The following is an 18,952-nucleotide window of genomic DNA, read 5'->3' as shown; positions in this document are numbered from 1 at the left end:
TCTATCTCTGTTGAATAAATAAATAAAATCTTAAAAAAAAAAAGAAACTAATGAAAATGAAATAAATATCAGTATGCATGCTTTTGAAATTATACATATATGGATCTGTTACCTACTAGTTTTGTCACTTTGGCCAAATCTCCAGATTCCTCAGGCTCCCACAAGCTCAGTTTTCTCATCTGGAAAATGCAGAGTTTGGATTGGATGTTTTCTGTATTCCTTTTTAAAGCTAACATTCCACAGTCTTGTGGGGGTGGGGTAGCATAATGATTCATCAAGTTTTCTTTAAACATATCTCAGTTTATAGAAGTTCTTAGAATTCAGGAGTTGGATCCATTCCATACCTTTCTTTAGGAAATGGAGACACAGAGAAAATGAGCAATATGGGACTAAACTTCGCAGGGAGTGGTTACTTCATAAAAGGAGAAAATCTGAAACTCTCGAGCAGGGCAGAAATCTGTGTATCAGAACTGTGGGCGTGTTGGAGAAGTGGTTGGGGAAGACTGGTGTGACCCGTTATTTATGGAGGTCCTCCTCTCTCCAAAAGCAGCAGATCGCTGTGGTTTCTCCACGGAATTTCACCATATGCTCTGTGGCAGCTACATTATTAACTCTTTTATGTATGGGGAAATGGAAATAATACAAGACAGTCATTTTTGCAGGCTTATGCAATGAGTCAGTGTTAAAAATCAGATTTAAAAGCTTGAAATTTCAGGGGCTTGGATATAGTCAGATGTGTATAGTCGTGTGAAGATAGATTTTTTTTTTAAAAGATTATTTATTTATTTATTTATTTGAGAGAGAGAGAGACAGTTACGGAGATAGCGAGAGAGAGCATAAGCAGGGAGGAGAGGGAGAAGCAGGCTCCCACTGAGCAGGAAGCCTGACGTGGGGCTTGATCCCAGGACCCTGGGATCGTGACCTGAGCTGAAGGCAGACTTTTAACCGACTGAGCCACCCAAGTGCCCCAGGAAGATTTTTTAAAAAATATTTTATTTACTTAAGTGGTGCCTAGGTGGCTCAGTTGGTTAAGTGCCTTCAGCTCAGGTCACAATCTTAGGGTCCTGGGATCAAGTCCCTCATCAGGCTCCCTGCTCAGCGGAGAGCCTGCTTCTCCCTCTCCGTCTGCCCCTCCTCTTTGCTCTCGCTCTCTCTCTCTATCTCAAATAAATATTAAATAAATAATCTTTAAAAATATTTTATTTATTTGACAAGGAGAGAGAGAGAGCACATGCAGAGGGAGCAGCAGGCAGAGGGAGAAGCAGGGAGCAGGGAGCCTGATGCAGGGCTCCATCCCAGGGTGCTGGGATCATGACCTGAGCCAAAGGCAGATGCTTAACCAACTAAACCACCCAGGTGGCCAGATATTGGAAAATTAAAGTAGAGGGCCAATGTTAGCTGAGTTTCTTTTTTTTTTTTCTATCAACATGAAAACTAACTAACTTTAAAGGAAATAATTGTGGGGGAATGTTGCGTCCTCACTATTTACAAAAGAAACCATTCAAAGCACTCTGCCAGCTCATTCCAGCTGCTGTTGAAAATCAAAAAACAAACGCAGAATCACAAATGAAATTTGGTACGGTTAAATATAAATCAGCATAATTTGCGTGAGTGCAATTAAAATGACAGTTAAACTGTGTGTTGGTAAATGCCAGATAGACAAGGTTTTGTGCAAAGGAGAGTCTATATACATTAAGTCTGAGTTTCCTGGGTTGAAAGGGATTAACTAAACTCAATAGAAGTAAAGCCAAAGAAAACATACACTTCGTCTGTGGAGACAGAGAAAATGCTTAAATTTCTCCTGGTGATGGCATATGGCTACAGGATAATCAGGTCCTTGCAGGGATCTGTTCCTACATATTCACTTAATAATATAAAACACTCAGTCTTTACCACTCTGTTGAGCCTACTGGCATTAATTCACAGCATATAAAAGAAACACATCCTTTGGCAACTTTTGGCTCACTATCCAGAGAATCTGCTGTTTGATATATTTAATAAAACAGTGAAGCTTGATATTGAATTTCTACAGAGCAGAAATATCCCAAGAATGCTCAGGGAAAAAATAAATAATATGATTCTAGTAGAGGAATGGAAAACGTGAAGATGGAGGGACATCAAAGTAGAAATAAATCAGACTAGTTTCACATTCTAAACATTTTAAATTACTGGGAATTTATTTTATGCTGGGATCAATTTGGAAGATCATACATCTGCAAATCTATAATATAATATAAAAAATAATTGTTTATATTTTTAAATGGATTATTATTGGATATGCTATCTTGTCGCATTTAAAAATGGATTCGTACAATAATTGCGGCTGTAGCAACTGCCTTGATAAAGCCTGGAGTTTGGGCATGATAAATTTACAAGGCTAGAGGAAAGGGAGCAAGGACCAGGAATAGTGCAAGGAGAGTCAACAGACCGTGCCTGCAGCATATGCGATGGTCAGCAAGATGGAAGTTAGAATGGGGCTCTGTAGGCTTCATTCCACACTTTGTATCACTTATCCAGTATCCTCCTATGGCTTCAAGTGTCTGTCCAAAGAATAAAGTTGCATTAGCTATATTTTCTTACATTCTGTATTCCTGATGCTCTGGTGCTGGTGGCCTTATAGACCTGGGGAACTTCCGCTTCCAGGGCTAACTGATTCCTGGAGATAACAACTTGCCTGTTAGCACACTCTTTTTTTTTTTTTTTTAATTTATTTATTCAACAGAGATAGAGACAGCCAGCGAGAGAGGGAACACAAGCAGGGGGAGTGGGAGAGGAAGAAGCAGGCTCATAGCGGAAGAGCCTGATGTGGGGCTCGATCCCATAATGCTGGGATCACGCCCTGAGCTGAAGGCAGACACTTAACCGCTGTGCCACCCAGGCGCCCCAGCACACTCTTGATATGCACACCGTACCCTGTGACCATTTTCTTTGACCACACTTCAGTCTGGGACACTATTCTGTCCTAATCATCACGGGGCCAGGTACTGGACAACTGGACATTATCCCTATAGACCAGAGCCTGCCAAAAATCATTCAGAGTATTCGATCCTAAGTTTGTAGTGCTTGGTTACCTTGTGTCTCTCATTCCTTTCTGTGTAAAGCACCGTAAAATCTCCTGCCCACAGTTTCCCTCTCCCTGCTTGCCCATCTTGCTTTGGTACTTCTCTGTGTGGACCTGCATGGTATGGGATGGTGTGGCATGTCTCCTATTCCTAGGGGGTTGTGACTATAATAAAAAAAAAAGTCTTCCTTCATTGCAATCATTTTTATGTTTCATTTTCTTTTTTTTATAGTTATTTTTTAAGATTTTATTTAATTATTTGACAGAGAGAGAGGCAGCAAGAGAGGGAACAGAAGCAGGGGGAGTGGGAGAGGAAGAAGCAGGCTTCCCGCTGAGCAGGGAGCCCAATGCGGGGCTCGATCCCAGAACGCTGGGATCATGACCTGAGCTGAAGGCAGATGCTTAACGACTAAGCCACCCAGGCACCCCACGTGTTTCATTTTCATACCTGCTCAAAACAAGCCCCAGGTACCTTTGTAGAACGATTGTGTTAGGCAAATATGCTGAATTTTTTCAACTATCCACGTAGATTGTTGCAACTTAACAGATTTTTCTGAGGTTGCCTGTTAACCTGTTATGTACTACAGTCCCCGGGACAAATTACCCTCATTATCTTCCCTCAGTATTAATGATCCTGTGGCTATGATGTTACAGTGGACTGTTCTGGATGGCCCCACAAAATTTCCTATTCTTTTAGAAAATGAGAAATTTGTCCTTTCTCCCCATATTAGGCCTTTGTTAGGTGCATCATCTTTCTCTGTCCAATGGATGAGCATGCAATCAAACTAGGTCAGCTAGACATTGCTTCTTGACATTTGGTCCTTGCATCATTTGATACAAGGATCAAAAATGTTGGAGCTGGGGCACCTGGGTGGCTCGGTTGGTTAAGTGTCTGCCTTCGACTCAGGTCATGATGTCAGGATCCTGGAATCGAGCCCTGCACCAGGCTCCCTGCTCAGCGGAGAGTTTGCTTCTCCCTCTCCTTCTCCCCCTTCCACCACTTGTGCTCACGCTCTCTTGCTCTCTCTCCTTCCCTCCCTCTCTCTCTCAAACATATAAATAAAATCTTTTTTTAAAAAAGTTGTAGTTAGGGGCGCCTGGGTGGCTCAGTCGTTAAGTGTCTGCCTTCGGCTCAGGGCGTGATCCCGGTGCTCTGGGATTGAGCCCCACATCAGGCTCCTCCGCTGAGAGCCTGCTTCTTCCTCTCCCACTCCCCCTGCTTGTGTTCCCTCTCTAGCTGGCTGTCTCTATCTCTGTCGAATAAATAAATAAAATCTTTAAAAAAAAAGTTGTAGTTAATTTGCCTGTCATTAGCACCTGGAAGGAATGACCAGTTCTTGCCGACTGGATCTTATACCTATCCTGGCGATTCTGCCTTTCCTTTGGTTTTGTGAGCTATCTCAGAAGGTTCTAGCAAACTACTTCCAGCCTTGGTTTCTGTTACTTGCAACCACAAAAACCCAACTGATACTCATGAATACAGTGAACAGAGCACTTCAAGCAAACAGAACTGTTCAGATTCCTGAAAGTTCAGGACGTGTTAAGAGAGTTTATGTGTGAAAGTCTTTTGTAAAATGTTAAGTGGTCAGTCACGTTGGCCTCTAGTCTCTCTGCTCTTCTTCCTCACCCCGCCCCTTACTCTAAATCAAAGGCCAGCCTTTGGTGTGGACATACAGGCTGAAGGATAATTTATTGGCCACTCCGTATCTGTGGATAGAGGAAGTATGCTGAGCTGAAATGTTAGGTATACTCGAACGGGTTCCTTCCGGACGCCTCCATCTGGAAAGCTAGAGAAGGGAGATGGAGAATGAATCTCCCCCATGGGCGTGGAGACTCACCCAGGACTTTCCCATCCCTCACAGAAGGGTGAGGTCACTGGCATGATAAACACTTCCCATCTCCTTCTCTTCACATGCCTTTTCCCCTCCCTGTTCTGTGACTTTCTGAGAGGTTCTGTGATTCTGCCCTGATCTAAGGAACCTGAGGTAGACAAGTGTAGGCTTGGAGGCAAACCATCTCTTTCGATGTCTGTCCCTTTGGATCTTTCCCATCCCACCTGATGGATATGACCTGTGCACCCAGAAGAGTGAAAACATCTGAGACCCAAGTCCAGGTTTCCAGTAGAAAAACATGCGGTAGGCCTTTGGACCTACTCAGTTTTGAGGCTACTCAGATTTATTTTGAGTTCTTTGCTAGAAGTTGGAACCAAAGCTCCAGCCAATGATAAGGTAACTGGCTGTATTTTCTGAGCATATATTTGTCTTGGGAATCTCATGAACAAGGGTGGAATTTGGGAATTTGGGCAGTCCCGGCATTCTAGTCAAATATCATCCTTAATGTCACATCCTTAGGTCAGTCAGTACATGCTCTCTGTTGTTTCCAGCAGTCATCCATTCTGAATGCTTAGTCTCCATGTCCTATGGGCTGGCCTCTTGACATCTGAAACATCATCTCTTATATCCTTAACATCATACCATCATACCCATGTAATTTTAAAAAAAAGATTTTATTTATTTATTTGAGAGAGAGAGAGACAGACAGAGCAACAGAGAGCATGAGCAGGGAGGAGAGGGAGAAGCAGGCTCCCCATGGAGCAGAGAGCCTGACATGGGGCTCGATCCCACGACTCTGGGATCATGACCTGAGCCGAAGGCAGACGCTTAACCCACTGAGCCCCCCAGGCACCCCTCCCCCATATGACTTTTATGAACTATGTGGTAGGTGGGGAAATGGCCATAGTTGTTCCTACCTCCCCATACCCGTGCCCTTTATTATGTGTCTTCTTCCATTCAGAGGTGAAGTCCATTTTCCCACTCTTGAATCTAGGTGGGACCAGTGATTTTGCCCTGGCCAATATGATATGGCAGCCATGATGCTGTGCCAGTTCCAACACTTTCAGAGGCCTGTGTGCTTCTCCTGGTTTTGTCGGGGCTCCTGCCTTTGCCATGTGAACGAGTCGAGGCTAGCTTGCTAGAGAATGTGAGACCGTGTGGACGAGAGCTGAGTCAGCTCAGTTGTCCCAGCTGAGGCTCTGGACACACGTGAGAGCCCCCCCATCATCGACAAAACTGATCTGTAGCTGACCACAGATGCACAAAGGAACCCCGCAGAAGAACCGCGAAGCAGAGCGGAAGCTGCTGGCTCCAATGTCTCGAGCTACATAAGAGGTGTTATTAAGCTGCAAAATTTTGAAGTGGTTTGCTATACAATAGTGACAATTGCTCTCTGGTGCAATATATTATTTATTATTCATAATAAACAATAGACTTATCTAGCAATAAAGCCAAACTTGAAAAACAACAAGATCTGAGTGCATGGGGGGCTCGGTCAGCTAAGCATCTTACTCTTGGTGTCGGCTCAGGTTGTGATCTCAGGGTCCTGGGATAAGTAGTATCACAGGAAGAGAAAAAATGTCTTGAGCAGAAAAATCTTAGTAAATATATCACCTAAGGCACGAATGTCCCCCCAAATAAAGGTATCGTTGAAGAAATAATCAGGTTAGAACACAAATGATCAAGCTGAATTATTCATAAAATACTAAGTACTGCAGACAATTGAAACGTACGTCTACACAGTAGGCAAAGAGAAATGGGATTTATTAGAACTTCCGAGAGAACAGATGTAAGTGAGTGGTAGTAACAGGGTGCCTAGCATAGTTAATGGCTCAGAGCCGAGTTCCCAGACAAACAGACTTGCTTAGTCATCCATTAGGTTTTAATTTTTTTTCCTGAAATAAGATGAATAACTTGTCCATGCCACCAAATTTCATAATGTATATTTGAGGATTGTGTGTATTTCACATCCATAATTATTTACATTCTCATGATTCTTTAAAATGTTAATCATGAAAACACACAACCCTAAAACGTACTGTCTTAACCATTTCTAAGTGTGCAGGTCAGGAGTGTTAAGTGTACTCACGTTGCATTCCGGCGATTTCTAAAGATGAATGACGGATGCAATTTTACAAAGGTGGGAGTTTCCGAAAAATATTTTAAAGCCCCTGCATACATGTGAGCTTAAGGCCTTGAACTCTCGGGTCAAAAATGTCGCCAAACTGTGACTCTCATTCTGTAGGAGGAATGTCCCTGGGAATGTTTATGCAGAGGCTGCGTGACTCCTGAATTGGGTAAGATAATGATTTTTCCAGTTCAGAAATGTCAACGCTTGCTGCTTTGAATCCTGTTCATGTGTTCCCCGAACACGGATCCCGCCTCAGTCTATGCCTGCACGCTGCAGGGCCCACCGTGTGCGGCTGAATGAGCCCATGAGCCCTCAGAATCCTGACTGTGGTTCCCTTTTCCATGTGGCCTTGTGCGAGCAGACACCACTAGGGAGCTAGCGAAGCTTCTCTTTGTTCTATCACCATGGACTTTGGTATCAGGCAGACTGGGTCTTCGTTCCAGCCCTGCCACTACCTTTCACACCTGTTTCCTCTTCTGGAGATAATAATGCCGCCTCGTTGGGAGGGATGTCGTGAGGGCCAAAGAAAGGATGCGAGAAGAACGTTCAGGATCGACTCACCATGAAATGTTTGCTCTGATTTTTTCCATTCCTCACTGCCCTGTGGAGTGTCCCAGGCATAGACCTTTTCTTCATTCTTCTCCTCACCAATTGTTGGAAAAACTGACACACTTGGCATTCTCTTCCTTCACCCCCTTCCCTTCTGGGTGAGGGAGTTCATCTAAATCTATATGCATGGGCTAGTCAGGGCTAACTTCATGCTATTTGTCCCAGCTCAAGAACTTCACAGGAGACTGAAGCATGGTTGGCATACAGTCAGTGCTCAATCTATGTGTGCTGAATGAATGAGAGTGTGTAGAAAGGTCTGAGGCGGTAACTTCAGTCTAAAGTGTCATCAAGGCACACGCTTGGCACCTGATTCTTCCTTGGGCTGAGTATGTTATACCCTGGCTGTCTCTTCTAATGACTTTCCTTTAAAAGGCCCATTTGCTTGTAAGGAAGAAATCATTGTTTGGACTTTAGCTCCAGTGCTCAAAGTACTAAGTGTCCTTACACTGGTGATCAGGTCAATCTCAGCTTTAGATCGCATCCGGCCTGTAAAAGATGTTCCCCAACTTCACCCTAAGCCAAAGCAGTGGCCAGACTGTTGACGGTGTTAGGCGTCATGGTGGGAGAGCAAGGGAGATAGTTTTAGGCAGGTGGCATCCGTCCATGGCTGCTCTAGTCCTGACCACACACCAACACAGTTTACCCTCAGGTCCCGCTGTATATGGGACCTGAATAGGGCCAGCCCAGTGCACACCGACAGTTCTGACCATTAGGTAGCAAGATCGTGATATAGATGCTTGCTTCTGCATGTGGGGTCTAGTGGACCAAAATAACATTTAGCTCCCAGACATCTCAGAGAGCTTCTACCTGACCCCTATTATATCTGGTCAGCTCATGTGTCGTGCCCATCTTGGCACCTGGGGTTTGTGTTTCTGTTCCAATTCTCTGCTGAAACTGGAGTCTATCGCTTCTTGGCTGAGAGCCGGAACCTCTCACGGTCTCCTGCCTCTGTCTTCTCTGCTCACCTCTTTTCCTAACCAATGCCACCCTAACCTAGAAGCACCATATCACCTACAGTCTTGGCATCCATCTGACAACCATCACTGCTTCCTCTAAGACATGGCTGTCCTCAGGGAATGAGCCTCTTGAGTGTTAAATCACCTACCCAAGATTTCATTTAGCCATGCTTGGATTTGGTTATCGGTTCCCCTGCCCCTTCCTGGAGAGGGGCCTGATTCTGTCCTGGGATGCTTCTGTCCTGGGATGCTTTCCACAGCACTGAAGTTGGCTTTTACTTTCCTCCCTATTTGGAAAAATCCCCTCTGTCTTGCTCTGTTGTGTGAGTAATCCGAAGCTTACCAAAAGGTATACTGTCATTCAGTTTCTCAGGGAAATGTCTCTGCTTCTTCACCTCCTACCAGCCAACCTTCCGCTTCCAACTAAGGGACACTAACGACCCTGCGATACATTTGCTTACAGTTTATGTCTTTTGGGGAATTTGTACAGTGAAGGTTGGACATCATCTACTTACACTTTGTACTCTGTTCATGGTGCAGTTTGGGGGCTTGGTGAATGACTACTGATGAATGAATGAACTAAAACAGCTTCATAATGGTTTAAAAAACTGGAAATGGTTGCTCAAGCATACCGTTAATGATTAGTTACTGCCTTTGTGAGCCGGTTAATTCCATCCAAAGTGTGAAGTGCTAACAAGGACAAAGTAGTGATTGTTTCTCTTCAGAGACATTTTCATTATCTGTTATTCTTTTTTTTTTTTTTAAAGGATTTATATATATATTTTTTATTTGAGAGAGACAGAAAGCATGGGGGTTGGGGACAGAGGGCGAAGGAGAGAAGCAGACTCCGCACTGAGTTTGCAGTCTGACTCAGGACTTCCTCTGACAACCCTGAAATCATGACCTGAGCCGAAATCGAGAACCAGCTGCCCAACCGACTAAGCCACCCAGATGCCTCTATGAAATGTTATTCTTAAAATTAGTTATTTTATTTTTTTATTTTTAAAATTTTAATTCCATTATAGTTGACCTAAGTGTTAAATTAGTTCCCGGTGTACAATGTGGTGATTCATCACGTCTGTACATTGGAGCTCCTCACAACAGGTGCCCTCCTTCATCCCCATCACCTGTTGCACTCATTCCCCCCCCCATTCTACCCAAACCCCTCTGGTAACAAGCAGTTTGTTCTCTATAGTTAAGAATCTGTTTCTTGACTTGTCTTTTATTTTTCTTTGTTTCTTTTGTTTCTCAAAGTCCACGTATGAGTGAATTCATACAGTCTCTTTCTCTGATTGACTTATTTCACTTAGCATTATATTCTCTAGCTCCAATCATGTTGTTGCAACTGGGAAGATTTCATTCTTTTTTATGACTAAATAATAGTCCATTATATATATATTGCATCTTCTTTATCCATATCGATAGACACTTGGGCTGCTTCCATAATTTGGCTATTGTAGATAACGCTGCTATAAACATAGGGGTGCATATATCTTTTCAAATTAGTGTGTTCATATTTTGGGGTAAATTCCCAGTTGAGGAATAATTGGACCATATGATAATTCTATTTTTAATGTTTTGAGGACCCTCCATACTGTCTTCCACTGTGGCTGCCCCAGTTTGCATTCCCACCAACCGTGCACGAGGGTTCCTGTTTTCTCCACATCCCCGCCAACACCTGTTGTTTCTTGTGTTGTTGATTTTAGCCATGCTGACAGGTGGGAGGTGATATCTCGTAGTTTTGATCTGCATTTCCCCCATGATGAGTGATGTTGAGCATCTTTTCATGTGTGTTGACCATCTGTGTGTCTTCTTTGGAGAAGACAAAGGAATGATTTATTACCACCTAGACAATTTATCATTACGTAGAGAAATTATCTGCTCCACAGTTATACTTGGTACTTTGCACTGGGCTTGTCATTAAATAAATCATAATCTTCTCACAGGCAGGGTGATCAAAAGGGTGAGATGGTTCAGAGAAAATTCAGCTCCATGGCTGAGAAAATAAACCACTAATGATCAATTGTTTACATAGGGCAACATGTTATCATTATGAGAAACACAATTTCACAGAACAGGAATATCTAATGTTATGGTAGAGAAAAAGACTTAATTTGTCTTTTCTAACATTAGTCTCTAATATTCTCTAGCTTTTTCCCTGACCTATGCCACGCTAGTATCTGGCGAAGTGGCTGGAACGAGTCCAAGCTTTTAATACCTACGAAGTTTTTTATATTGTTTCTTATCGTCTGCATGGACTTTTGCTTGTATTTTATGACGTTGGGGGCCTTTTTGATTTGAGGAAAGCCCCTCTTGATATTCAGATTTAATTTTCCTGAATTTTCATTTCCTTTATTCTCATGAATGCCTGGGGTGTTCCAGATTCCAACCTATTTGCGGGTTTATGTCTTGATACTTATTATTATTATTATTGTTACATTTTTCATCGCGAGAAACATTGCTGACACCGCCTTATTTCATTTGGCTTGTAAGTGCTGATGCTGCTACCTCTGGGTCAGAGAGAGGTCACAGTCTGTTCTAAAACATAATCACGGGCTCCACCATATGACTGTGGGTTTAATTAGCCCCCCATACTGGTGTGGAAGCACTGAATCTTCTTGCTGAATGGAGCCTGGAGAGCGCATCTGTTCCAGGCCTTTTACCTTCTGGCAGGTGGATTCCAAACTATTCAAGAGAAATGGCTGTTGAAATTGGTTTGAAATGATCGTTTTTAAGATCTTCAGAGATTACAAGTCCATCTCCCTTTGTGTCTGATTTTGGGGTCTGCCATCCTGGAAATGAAGAGTTTCTTTATCTACATGAAATAAATTCCATTTTAATAAAACTATTCTCTCCGGTTTAGCCCTTCTTTACATGGGAAATAATTGACCAAAATTCCTGCAAGAGAATGTCTTCTATGCTTTAAGTTTATAAGGAAGTCGTTTTAGTTTTCCCTTCTCTTGCTTAGACAGTAGGTCTTAATGTGATTATTAATCAGGTAACTGATGCTAGTTTCTCTTTGCTTTGCTCTGAGGTAGTTAGCAAAGCATTCCAGTGCCCAGGCTTTTTAATAATCTCACCTGGGTAGAAATCCTGACCTTCCTGTCTATCAGCTCTATAGCCTTGGGTAAGCTATTTCACTTCTCTAGTCCTTAGTCATATGGAAACATTATGGACTGAACATTTGTGTCCCTACCACCTCCCCTTCATACAAATCCTAACTCCCAATGGGAAGGTCTTAGGGGGTGGGGCCTATGGGAGGTGATTAGGTCACCAGGTGGGGCCCAGGAGGTGGGGTGGGGGGAATCAGTACCCTTATATAAGACACATGAGAGAGGTTGCTTCCTCTCTCTCCTCGGCTCTCCACCACATAAAGATACGGGCAAGAAGATATCCATCTGCAAATCAGGAAGGGGGCTTCACCAGGAACTGGATCCACCGGCATCTTGATCTTGGACTTTCTTGCCTCCAAAACTGTGAGAAACAAGTTTTTTTTGTTTAATACCTTCCTCCCCTCCCAACCCCCCAGTCCGTGGTAATTTGCTATAGCAGTCTGAGTTGAGGAAAATAATTGTAGTTTCTGCCCTGTTAAGATGGTTCCATGAACGTAAGGTCCTTGGTCTTGACATAAGATACTCAGCATTAGCTGTTGTTGCTGTTTCTTTTTTTTTAAAGATTTTATTTATTTGACAGAGATAGAGACAGCCAGCGAGAGAGGGAATGCAAGCAGGGGGAGTGGGAGAGGAAGAAGCAGGCTCATAGCGGAAGAGCCTGATGTGGGGCTTGATCCCAGAACGCCGGGATCACGCCCTGAGCTGAAGGCAGACGTTTAACCGCTGTGCCACCCAGGCGCCCCTGTTGCTGTTTCTTGACGTCCACGGTACGACAGGGAACACTGGTATCCCGTCTTTTCCCAAACTTAATAACCTCCCTAAAGTTTTTTTTTTCCCTCTCATTTAAAAATTTTGTAGACAAACCATCTACCTTTCTTGGAAGAAGAGTGTCTTTGTTACTTTATGCTTTAGGAATCTGGGGAGTTGTAATGTTAGGATGATAGGATTCTTTTTTTTAAATTCAATTAGCCAACATATAGTACATCATTAGTTTCAGATGTAGAGTTCAGTGATTCATCAGTTGTGTATAACACCCAGTGCTCACCACATCACATGCCCTCCTTAATGCCCATCGTCCATTTACCCCGTCCCCCCCACCTCCCCTCCAGCAGCCCTCAGTTTGTTTCCTATAGTTAAGAGTCTTTCATGGTTTTTCTCCCTCTCTGATTTCTTCCCATTTAGTTTTCCATCCCTTCCCCTATGATCCTCTGTGCCATTTCTTATATGCCACATGAGTAAAACCATATGATAATTGTCTTTCTCTGACTGACTTACTTTGCTCAGCATAACACCCTCCAGTTCCATCCACGTCAATGTAAATGGCAAGTATTCATCCTTTCTAATGGCTGAGTAATATTCCAGTGTGCATGGGTGTGTATATGTATATGTGTGTGTATATACACCCCCCCCCCACATCTTCTTTATCCATTCGTCAGTGGTCATCTGGGCTCTCTCCATAGTCTGGCTATTGTGGACACTGCTGCTGTAAACATTGGGGTGCAGGTGCTCCTTTGGATCATTACATTTGCATCTTTGGGGTAAATACCTACTAGTAAAATTGCTGGGTCGTAGGGTAGCTCTTTTTTTTTTTTTTTTTTTACTCCTTGAGGAACCTCCATACTGTTTTCCAGAGTGGCTGTACCAGCTTACATTCCCACCAATAGTGTAAGAGGGTTTCCCCTTTCTCCGCATCCTCGCCAATATCTGTTGTTTCCTGACTTGTTCATTTTAGCCATTCTGACTGGTGTGAGGTGGTATCTCAATGGTGGTTTTGATTTGTATTTCCCTGTTGCTGAGTGATATGGAGCATTTTTTTCATGTGTCTATTGGCCATTTGTGTGTCTTTTTTGGAGACATGTCTGTTCATGTCTTCTGCCCATTTCTGGACTGGATTATTTGTTTTTTGGGTGTTGAGTTTGAGAAGTTCTCTATAGGTCTAGGGTACCAGCCCTTTAATACGATAGGATTCTAAAGACCACTTCCTCAGGGCACTTGATGTCCCTGTCATCAAGCTCCCACAGGAGGGATAGCTCTCTTATGTTCTCAGGTAGCATTTCTCAGTAGGCAGCTCAACAGGGAGGCTCTTTCCTTAGGAAAATGCCTCTTCACTTCCCTCTTGGTTGGGAAGAGACAGTGCCTGCCCCTGCTTCTCTGAGGGGTTACACAATACAGACAAACCCTGGGAGAAGGTAGCGCACGGTCCCTGGTACTAGGTGCTGATGAATCAGATAAAATAAATGTGGGAGTTATCAGCATTGATATTTTATTCTGGTTATTACTTTAGCATGACAAATTACCTCCAAACATAGCAGCTGAACACAATCATTTTATTAGATTCATGGATCCTGTGTAGAAATTGGAAAAAGGTATAGTGAAAATGGCTGGTGTGCTCCAGTGACTGGAGCCTCAGCTGGGAAGACCTGAGGTCACGGTTGGGATGACTGACAGCTGGGGGCTGAAATCCTCCAGAGTCCTCTTCAGACATATATCTGGAAGTTGATGCTGCCTAGAGCTGCCAACTTAGTGTCTGCATGGGGTTCCTTTATGACTTGGGCTCCCTCTAGCATGGCAGCCCTGGGGACAGCTGGACTTCTTATAATAACTGAACTTCTTACATAGCAGTGCAGGGTTCTCATAATGGTATTCCAGTGGACCAGGTGAGGCTACGTGGCTTCTTACAGCCAGCCTGGGAAGCGAAACGGTCACTTCTGCTGCCTCCTACTTGTTACAAGGGAACCACTAAGATTGGGGTCGATTCAAGGTGAACAAATGCAGACCCAACCTCTCCAAGAGAAGAGTGTTGAAGAATTTGTGACATGTTTTTCAAACCAGCATATATAGTATTTAAATCCTTCAGGCTAATTGAGATCAACTTAAGGGAACAGGTGTAGATAGAAGAGAGAGAGAAGGCTCAAGTACTGATCCCTGGGGCATCCTGTTTTAGAGATCAGAAAAACCAGGAGGACCGCCAAAGAAGACTGAGGAGTGGCCAGTGAGGTAGGAGCAAATCAAGAGAGCATAGAAGCAGAGTGGAGAAAAGTATTTCAGTGAAGCGGGGGCGGCGATCAGTGCTGCCGGGTACCGCTAAAAGGTCAAATGGAAAGTGGACTTAGGATCAATGACCATTGGCTTTGGTAACATGGAAGTCACCGCTAACCTGGGTCAAAGCAATTTCCATGTGTGATCACTGGATTCTCCAATTCTCACTTCTTCGGCTGCCAGACCCCCAGGTCTCAGCCCTGTCACCTCCTGTGCCACCTCAGCCCTGAGAGGAGGCTTCACGGGCTTGGGTTTTGTCATCACACATGGCCAAGGAGTCTTGCCAAATGATTCCTGCTGTTGGGATTTGTAAGAGAAGACCAGCTCTCTTCTTAATGTCCAAATGTCCTACAAAGGTTCCATAGTGGATGCTATCTGTCTGGTAATGTTTGACCCAGAGCATATTTCTGAAAGTTCCATTTATGGTACAGCTCGTTTATATAGAAACTTGATGAGAAGTTTAAGCAAGAGGTGTGAAGACAGACAAGATCCATTGATGAGCAAGTGGGAAACAGGAGTCTGAACCTCACTGAAATTTTCCCAGATGAGTAGGGTTGGTTTGGTTGGTTTTTTAACCTTTTTGAGGGATTAAAAAAAAGCAAAATAAATATGAAAAGAGAGGAGTGAAAATTGCTCCTATGTTAAAACCAGGCACTTCAAAACCCACTTATTGTTTGTTCAGGTATAAAACATGTGTTTTATCTATTTTTTTTTTTAATAGTCTGGGTAAAACCTTGCTCTCCCCTCTTTGTTTCCTCAGCTCTGCTATCACCTGTGAGATCATTTCCCAGAATTAAGGTTCTCCTGGTTTAAATACACAGGTGATTTCTGGTTTCCTGACACATCATATCTGTTTTCCCTCGTTTGCCTGGATGTCAATTTCTAAGGCCCAAATGTGTGAACTAACAACACTATCTCCCTGCCTCCTGGTTATAACCGAATTCTTCAGACTTTCAGACCTCACTTGTGTAGTGGTTAAAACCATGGGCCCTGGGGCTCTCTGGCTGGCTCAGTTGGTAAAGCATGTGATTCTTGATCTCGGGTTGTAAGTTTGAGCCCCATGTTGGGTGTAGAGATTCCTTAAAAATAAAATCTGAAAATAATAATAATAAGAAAATAAAGCCATGGGCCCTGGCATGGGCTAGGTGGGCTTCGTGTTGACCCGCGACTACTCAGTCACTTGCTAGCTAGGGATCTAAGTTCCCTAGGCCTCGTTTTCTTGTCTATGACATGGAAATGATACTTTTTCTACTTCCTATGCTTATGCTGATTGAATAGAACAATGTGTCCAAAGGACTCAGGACAGTATGTACACACTGCCAGTGTACTGTAAAGGAAGCAATTATTAATTACAGAGTCTCCCTTTTTCATAATGGAAGCCTTTGCAGTTGGTATTACTCATGTTGGGAGCCAGATGTGAAGTGAGGATAAGCTGGGGTTTCAACCTCGGAGGTTGATAAACCAAGTCTATCATTTGTGGGGTCAAGAGGTGCTGGGTCCAAATGGGATGTGATGTGGCATGCACCTTGCTTTGGGCCCTGTTCTCCATCATCGAACCTACGGTCATTCTGGAGTAAGACACAGCAGGGTAAAAGTGGGGCCGATGGTTACAAATACTTGCTGGTGCATTGGTTCTCTTGCTCTCAGGTCAGAATTGGAGGACTAGCTAGATGAACAGAGCTCACATTGGAGACTAGGCTTAATGACTCCCGTCCTGGCCTATTCTTTTCACTCTCCTATCTTCTGGTCCCTTCTCGTCCTCTTCCTTTTCTGAACGGTCCAAATAATTCCTGGCACCATATAAAACTTCTGGTGATTTCAATCAATTGTGTTTGTGGTAGCATACATCTGATCTGCAGGCCCCCCGAGCAGAATTTCACAAAGACCTCCTCCAGGCTCCTTTCCCAGAGAACACCATGCCACTCTTGCTTCCCAGGAGCACTTCAAGCTCCGTGGGGCTGCTGGGGCTGCGCCTTTCTTTGGCTTAAGACTGGTTTCATTAACAAGCATGTTCACACTTCAACCTGAACATTTAAAATAACACCCGCACAATGTGTTTAGTGTCTAGGTAATTATTAAGTCTCTGAGCTTGAATTATTCAAGCCAAATTGATTGGGTTCAAACTTCTTCTTTCTCTTTGTGCCTTTCTTTTCTTTTTTTTTTTTTTTTAATAAAAGTAAGTCCTCCCCTTTACTCTCTAAATAATGTGGAGAAGGTTATTAAGCAACCATCAATGCCCTGGACTGTAGGTGGTACCCAAGTGCTGGCAGGATAGGTAGAGAGAGGACTGGCAGCTTGACTGTTTCGTTAAAAACATCTGCATCTCACATACTTCTATCCTTAATTAGCATTCATGGAGACCTAACATGTTTTGGGTTCTCTCTTTCAAACTGTTCTTTATAGTTGTTTTCTTTCTTTTTATTTATTTATTTATTTATTCGACAGAGATAGAGACAGCCAGCGAGAGAAGGAACACAAGCAGGAGAGTGGGAGAGGAAGAAGCAGGCTCAGTGCGGAAGAGCCTGATGTGGGGCTCGATCCCATAAGGCTGGGATCACACCCTGAGCCGAAGGCAGACGCTTAACCGCTGTGCCACCCAGGCGCCCCTATAGTTGTTTTCAAGTTGGATAAGTAGGTATGTTGCAGTCAGTTCTATGGTGGAAAAGCAGAAGAAATGGCTTTTCTTGGCTACCCCACCTCAAGGTCAATTGGGACTGTTAAAATGTCTTGGCTTCACTGCTAGAAACCATGTTGTTGAAGAACATTTGTTGACCCGAAGAGATGTTTATAGTATATTGCCAGGTGAAAAGAGGAGACTATAAAACCGTCTTTTATTTTGTATCATTTTTGTTAAAATGCGTGGGAAGAAGACTTGAATAATAAACACCAAATATTGATTATTATCTGTGTTAGGATTAAGCATTTGTTGTTGTTAAAGACAACACACACATATAAAGACGTCATGGCTAGAAATGATTCATCTTTTGTCTACGTCACTCATGAGTCAACAGCACATGGGAAATAATGCTGTCCTTATTTAAGCCAGGCCAGTGTAGACTTCGCAAGCGTAGATTTCACACGAAATTCATAGTGTTTTGTGAATCACAGCAACTTGAATAATTCCCGTTAGCCTTCATTTCTTAGACTTCCTTGCTAGTTGCTCCTCAGCTTCCATATTATTAAGACGTAAAAAGATGCAATTGCGGGCATTCACAGAAAACATAACTGGCCCACGGGCATAGAGAATATAAAATAATTGTATTTTGGAGGAAAATTATAAAGGAGATGGCAATTTTGATAGGAAATGACAGAAACGCATTGACCCAGTTTGGTGATACATTTCCCTGCGGGGCCTTCCGTGAGAAATTGGTAAACAGAGCTCTCCTAAAACCAAGACTCAAGAACACCTGTAAGGCCCTAAATGCTTAAATGCGTCAGGGGCCGTGGCAGCTGAATGACTAGCCGCTGCTGCCCGGTGTCTGCAGTGCCACTGGGGCACACGTGTGCGGGCGCGCGCGCGACTGCGTGTACGCGAGCACTGGGGCCGGGGGTTCGATGCCCGTGGAGCACGGTCCGGACTCCCCGCGTCCGCCGAAACCACGTAGGTGGCAGCCCTGGCTGGGGACGAACAGGCAGCAACTGGAGTGCTTCCGGAGGAGGAAAGCCAGTGCTGCGCGTAGGGAAACTTTTAGGACGAGAGATGGGCATTGTGCCATTGGCACATACTCTCCCGACTGGGACGGTAGCGCACACGAGTGTGTCACTGCATTTGTCCTGGGAATGACACACGAAGTGGTGTAATTAGACACCCGGGGAACTGCTAGTCCGCTGAGCTCGCGCGCCGCATTTAGGGGGTGGGTGGTGTGCAGGTAAGGGGCAGTGAGAGAGGCATGGTCCTCCGCAGGTCTGGGGGGAGCCCGACTCCTGCAGCTCCTGTCACCCTCCCCCCCCCACCCCCCGAGCAAACGTGCGGGGCAGGTGGTGCGCAGGGAGAGGCCACCTTGCGGTCCGCACGAGAGGCCTCCGCGGGTCCTCCCGCATCCCTGCGTTCCACGTCGCGGCCGGCTGGGCCCGCGGACTCCGACTCCGACTCGGACTCGGGACTGGCGGGGAGCGGCGCGCTCGTGCCCGCGGCCGCCATATTGGATCCGGGCGCGGCGGCGCGCCTTAGGCCGGCGCGCGCGGCGGGGGCTGGGGGAGCCTCGCGGAGC

The sequence above is a fragment of the Ailuropoda melanoleuca genome, chromosome 8 (assembly GCF_002007445.2).
Source record: "Ailuropoda melanoleuca isolate Jingjing chromosome 8, ASM200744v2, whole genome shotgun sequence".
In the NCBI taxonomy this organism is placed as follows: Eukaryota; Metazoa; Chordata; class Mammalia; order Carnivora; family Ursidae; genus Ailuropoda; species Ailuropoda melanoleuca.
Note: the sequence above shows the minus strand (reverse complement) of the source record.